This window comes from Brachyistius frenatus, unplaced genomic scaffold, assembly GCF_029030835.1.
Source record: "Brachyistius frenatus isolate BFR_SWC_R1_liver_20210118 unplaced genomic scaffold, ASM2903083v1 Contig_485, whole genome shotgun sequence".
NCBI lineage: Eukaryota > Metazoa > Chordata > Actinopteri > Embiotocidae > Brachyistius > Brachyistius frenatus.
In genome coordinates this window covers 35,001-41,455 of record NW_027211084.1, presented here as the reverse complement: position 1 = coordinate 41,455, position 6,455 = coordinate 35,001, and positions in this window count along the sequence as shown.

Genomic DNA, 6,455 nt, shown 5'->3' with positions numbered 1-6,455 from the left:
TTAGAGCAGTGACCAATCAGGATCTGCTGTTTTGATTCAACAGATGGATTCTGGTCATTGACTCCATTTGAACTTCCATATTACTTTTTTATTATTACACTGTTGCTAATAATTTATTTATCACTTATTTATTACTGGCATGGTCATAATTGGAAAGTAAAAATAAATTATATGACTTCTAATAACAGTAATAAGATGCTGCAGGTTTTATTTTGTGGACTTGTGTCCATTAACATGAAATCACTTCATTGCTTTTTAATTATCACATAAAAATTCCAAACATCAGCTGGATTGTTGGTCGGATAAAACAAGATGAACTTTTCCTGACATTAATATGCTCATGATAAAACACAACATGATTAATATAAAATACAGAAGTTGAAGACCTCCTCTGTATCAATTTTCATACCGTCGTCATCTTCTATGAAATGAATGTTTATGAAGGTCTAAAGGCTCATGAGCACCTTTTTAAATTATGTTATTACTCTCCACTGAAGAAGAAGCATTTCTTTAGAGGATTGCGGCTCTTCTAATTTGGTTTACAGCAGCCTCGATGTATGTTTGGTGTGTGTGTGTGTGTGTGTGTGTGTGTGTGTGTGTGTGTGTGTGTGTGTGTGTGTGTGTGTGTGTGTGTGTGTGTGTGTGTGTGTGTGTGTGTGTGTGTGTGTGTGTGTGTGAAGGAGCAGAGCAGCTGAGCTGTTTGTGAGCCACATAATGTCTTTACCTGCAGGTATGTCCCACGTGTCTTTTGGAGGGATGTCCTCACACCGTTTCAGTGTCCGTCTGAGCCGACAGCCAGCTGGTTCCCATCACGTTCCTTCATGTGAGCCAGACATCTTTCCAGAGCACCCCCTCCCCCTCCTCCCCCCAGAACTGAGACGAGTCCATGTTCGAGGACATCCTCACAACAGCAGAAGGAACATGTGATTCTCACAGCTTGGATGATAGCGACAGTTTAATGGTGACGTATGTTTAATGGCTGCACAGAGAAAGTGAGTGTGACAGATAGATGGCCGTTGGACTGAAGTGCGGTCTGTGGTTTCCAACACTGTCAGTAGTTGTACAACAATAGATTAGAAGTATTTCCTGTGGAGCTTCACACTGATGATCAGTCCCAGATTGAGTTTGCAGGAGGCCTGTCTGCATTTCAGACTTCATACTCACTGCCATTAATGTCATTTTTCTCAGCGAGTGTTTGTCTTTTTGATCGTAATAGTTTGGTTGCTCACTATTCAGCTTTCACACCTACTTCCTAACAAGCTTTTTCCAACTACGTAAGCATGAATTTCTAGGTTCTGTTCTGCAAAAAAAACAAAAAAAAACAAATTAGAAACACACGGACATTCGTAACAATACAACACATTCACTGCGTGTGTCTGGATAAGTAAGACTGGGATAAAACCTAGTGTGTTGCTGTAGGATTTTTATTTGAAACGATGGCTTTTATTTTGAAATGGATGCAGGAAGTCTCAACCAACCGATGGTGTAACCATCAACTGTGTATAAAAATGGAGGTAGTCTCCAGGTCTGAAATTGAAGCTAATGCAGAAATACCAATCAATCAATCAATCAACAAAGAAATGTATTGAACATGACAGAAAAACATATAAAAGTTATAAACACTAAAAGCAAATTAACAAACAAAAAAATAATTGAAACATCGTTCACGAGAAAACAATCACTAAATTAAAAGGTTAGAAATCATGTTCAAAAGCGGAAGAAGTGCCGTCATAAATAACTTATTGTAATACCGCTGAGGGCCACTTGGGGCTCCACCAGACTGCAACAGACTCCCATTGAAAAAGCATCAAGTTCTCTCCTGAAATACAAAGTCAGCAAATGTTATCCACAAGTCATCATGGTGTCATTAGATAAACTCCCTCCTTCTGGAAATAATTCATTCATTACATATTTGACTCAAACACAGATATGTTTGGGGGCGGAGCTGGTTTGATTGACAAGCCTGAAGTGCATTCAGGTTTCCAGTATAGGTGGGCAGGATATAGTGTCCTCAGGCTCTTCCCGAGCTCGTCATTTATAACACTGGCCTTTCTGTCAAAATCCAGTATTCTTTATTCAATGTTTTATTTCTAAAAGAAGATTTCCGTTCAGCCGACGACTGCAGCAGGTGAAATATCACCTCCCAGTTCAGACATGGATGTGTGACAACAACAGCAGAGACAGCTCCGTGGTGTTTTGAGATTTTCAGAGTGAACCGTTCAGTAATTACAACGTGACATTTGTTAATTGCACACTGAGCTTGTGCCATTAATATCACTTTATACTTACTTCAGCGTCCTCTACACTTTACTAACTAAAGAGAGAGGAATACTGTATATTAATAGTAAGCTCTAATATCCTGCGGTCTTGTGTTAACATTTGAAGTGCACTCAGAGGCTAGCATAGCTTTCACTGATGCTGTTTTATATAAAACCAATCTGTATGAAAGCCCCGTGCCGCCCACACACGTGAACAGCTCTGACCTCCCCTCACGCTGCACGCTGAAAGTGCTCTCCTCACTTATTTCTTCTTACAATATTTTCCATCTCCTTCACACATAATCACACACACACACACACACACACACACACACACACACACACACACACACACACACACACACACACACACACACACACACACACACACACACACTGCATGGCTGCATGACACACGGAGCCCGTCCACATGTAAACAGACAGATTCCCATCATGCTCTGTGTGTGAGTATTAAATAATGGGAACGGAGGGGAAACTTCAGCGTGGTGACCCGAGCCTGGTACGGACAGCTGGAGGAGAACAGTGAGGTCACAGACCTCCTTCTGCCCTTTTCTACTGTCAACTAGTGAGTAAAGACAGACCGACACTTGGACAACACACGTGGCATGTACACACACACACACACACACACACACACACACACACACACACACACACACACCCTTGTGGTGTGTCCGTCAGGGCAGGTTCTGTTGGATATGTTGGTCAGAGAGGAGCAATAACAAAATAAAATTGCTTAAAGGCACAAAATGAAACATTTTTAGTTTAAAACATTCAGATTGTGGAGGAAGAAACAAGTGTTGCATTATAACTTGTTTTGGTGAATGAAGCACAGCGATGGCTGAAGATACTACGTCCCGCCCACCGATAGCTGTAACCTGACTGCACCACAGGCCTGTCAATCAAACAGACACGCCCCCAAAAACAGGTCTTCTTGAATCTTCTTTTCTAATGAATGAGGGATTATTTTCAGATGGACCTCCAGAAAACTAATAAGAAGGAGTGACTTTAGCTAACAACACCGAGATAACTGATGGACACATTTGATTCACTTTGGATTTGATGACAGAAGTTGAATGGGAGTCTATGGAGCCGGAGGCTTTTTGGAGCCGACCTCTAGTGGCACTCGCTGGTATTGCAGCTGAAGACACTTCTGGATCGGAACCATTTTACAGACCTGAAGCTACGAACTCTTTTAGAAACAGTCTGTGGAAGGGACTACCATTGGTGGTGCATGCCAGCTGTACTGGGACACTTCCCAGCAGGAATCCACACCTTTGGGACGGTGGACCGTTCTGTCCCGTCACCGGTCCTCTCTGTGTTCCTGTTGGTGGCGGTCTGGTCCCAGCTGATGAGTCCAGGGATGAATATCCTTAATTTTACACCTCTGTGTAACGTTGCTGACGGTGTCAATATGTTTAGTTTGCTGTTGTTTGACGTATGGAACACAAATTATCCTGAAAAACAGTCTGAATGGAATCAATATGTGGTTTTTTTCTGTGGCTGTTCTGCTAAAAACAGAGATAATCATTTATCAAATTTTTACCTGAAGACAGATCTGGTTCCAGCTTTTCCAGCGTGAGGATTGGCTGCTTATCTTTATTATTTCATCACTGAAAATCAAATACTTTTCAGTTTTAAAAAGCTGGTTGTACAAGACATTTAAAGATGGCGCTGGGCTTGGAGAGGTTTTTATCTTCTTCTGACATTCATACATTTAATAATCTATCAATAAATGAATAGAATTGTTGATTGTATTGTATTGTGTTTGTATCAGTGTTTCTATCAGTGATAGAAGGTAAAACAGTCAAATGAAAGTGACGCCTTGAATCCCTCATCGTACCTGCTGGTGGGACATGTCGTGTTAAATCAAGGCCCAGTCAGCCTCATGCATCATTACACCAATCATGACACGCTGGCAGTATTTTGCCGGCTTCTTTACATAAAGAAAGTGTAAAGGAGTGTGTAATGCTCTCCCAAAGCTGCTCATCTGCTCCAGCGCCCGAGCCCCCTTCCCTGCAGGAAGGCTAATGACAGACATGTAAGTCGGCAGCGTGACCTGTTCTGCTGCACATGGAGTTTATTTGCTGTGGTTTTTAGCTGCAGCTTCCACCCTCAGCCCCCGGGGCACTGATACGTCTGCGCTGCTCCGACCCAGGGAGCAGCAATCTGACAAGCAGCGCAGACCTAATCCAGGCCAGGTCCGGGGCTGTGTTTGGTATGCATCCCCGAGGTATGGAATAAATACAAGGCCGGTAAGCAGATCTGCTCTCCCGGACGACCGCGGGGGAGTGGAGGGCTTTCCAACCTTACGATACACGCCTTGACGGGATGTCTCTTATCCATATATGTAACATCATAACATTTTTGGGCTTTTCACGAATAAGAACAGCTTTGATCTCCTGTGGAAAGTAATGCAGTTTTAATGTCCAACTTCAAGGGCCATTAGCTGCATTTTTATCAGTTAGCGAAGCTGCTCGGCAAATTTCTGAATGTCAAGTCAGGGGGTGTTGCTCGCCCGGAGGTGAGAGGAGCTGCTTTGTGATTGGACGCTTGTCGGCTTTGGTTCCTCGCTGGGAGAATGTGGGTGGGGAAAGTGGATGAGTAATACTCTTCCCTCCCTACAGCACTTCAGTTGAGCTACCTTTGAGCAAGGCACTGAGCCCCCCCCCCCCCCAGTAGAAAATGAGATTATTCAACGAGGAGTACAGAAACAGGGTGCAGTGATTTGCTCCGTTGGGTAAATTAAGGCTTTCAAAAGAGAAAATAAAGAAATGGCAGTCAGTTTTGTATTTAAAGTGTGTCTCCACCTGGTGCCCCCCCCCTCCACCCTCCCTCCCTCTTTGTAACTGCTGCAGGTAGAGCAGCACACCAGGTGTACCTGTTTAAACTTGCTGTGTAATTTGTGGATTAGCAGATGCGTCTAATGGCTAAAATCATCAGAGCTTTCCCTCCAAGCGCGAAGACGGGGAAAGAAATGGAAAGAAGAAAGAGGTGAGAGGGAAGAGCTCAGCGTACATTCAGTAGACGCACATCATTTACGTACTGAGCTTCACCCGATCAACACTTCAAAAGTCCTTCTCCTAATGTGTTCTGTCGTTTCACATCTGGCAGTTTACATTCAGCTGCTGGTCATGAATGGAAACGTTATTTACAGAAGAAATAATCAATGAAAAAGTTAGCAGGCACCATTTTAATAATCAGGTCATTTATTTTTAGAAACAATGAGCATTTACACTGCTTAAAATATCCAAAATATTGAATATGAATTAGATTTATGAATCATTCAAATAATTATTAGTCACACATCTACAGTAATTTTTTTCTGAAAGCTCCAATATATCTAATATTTATCCTGGATACTTTCTATCGGTTGATCTTTTAAGCATGTTAACACTAAATTGGCTGGTGTGTATCGTAGTTGTGTTTTTAATCCAACATATTCCTCATTTGTTTCTGTTAATATTGTTTACACAAGGATTTGTCATTCTAAACTTCTACCTAGTTTGTACTTTCAAAATATTGTATTTGATCTGAGTGACACCCAGTGACAGCTTCTGATCCTTTAAAGTCTTCAACACTGTGTTATGGACACGTTGAGGTTGGACCTCCATCCCGAAGCCCACATGTTCCTTCAGATCACCCGGATTAGTTTTTTGTCGTGTGTGAAGTCACCTTTCTTCCCCGAGACACACTCAACACAGACACTTACGCATTCCTGAAGGCACAAGGCATAACTTGTTACGGAGGCTGTTCACAGAGCTGTGTTAAGGTGAATCCAGACACACATGCTGGGCTGTGTGCACGGAGAGGGGCAGCGTTGATTTAGGGCATTACTCAGACGGAGAGATAGAACGGGAGGAGAGGGAGTCTCTCCTGACTGCATTAGGAGAGCCTCCAGCCTTTGTGATTCCTTTTGATCAAATCTCTGTGAAAGATGAGTGTCATGCCCTCTTCCAGCCAGCTGTGAGGGGACTGCCCTGTGACTCTGAGGGGGGAGACGGGGTGTGTGTGTGTGTGTGTGTGTGTGTGTGTGTGTGTGTGTGTGTGTGTGTGTGTGTGTGTGTGTGTGTGTGTGTGTGTGTGTGTGTGTGTGTGTGTGTGTGTGTGTGTGTGTGTGTGTGTGTCCAGGCTAGGGAGGGAGGCAGCTCCTGAGGTGAGAATGCCGAGTGGGAG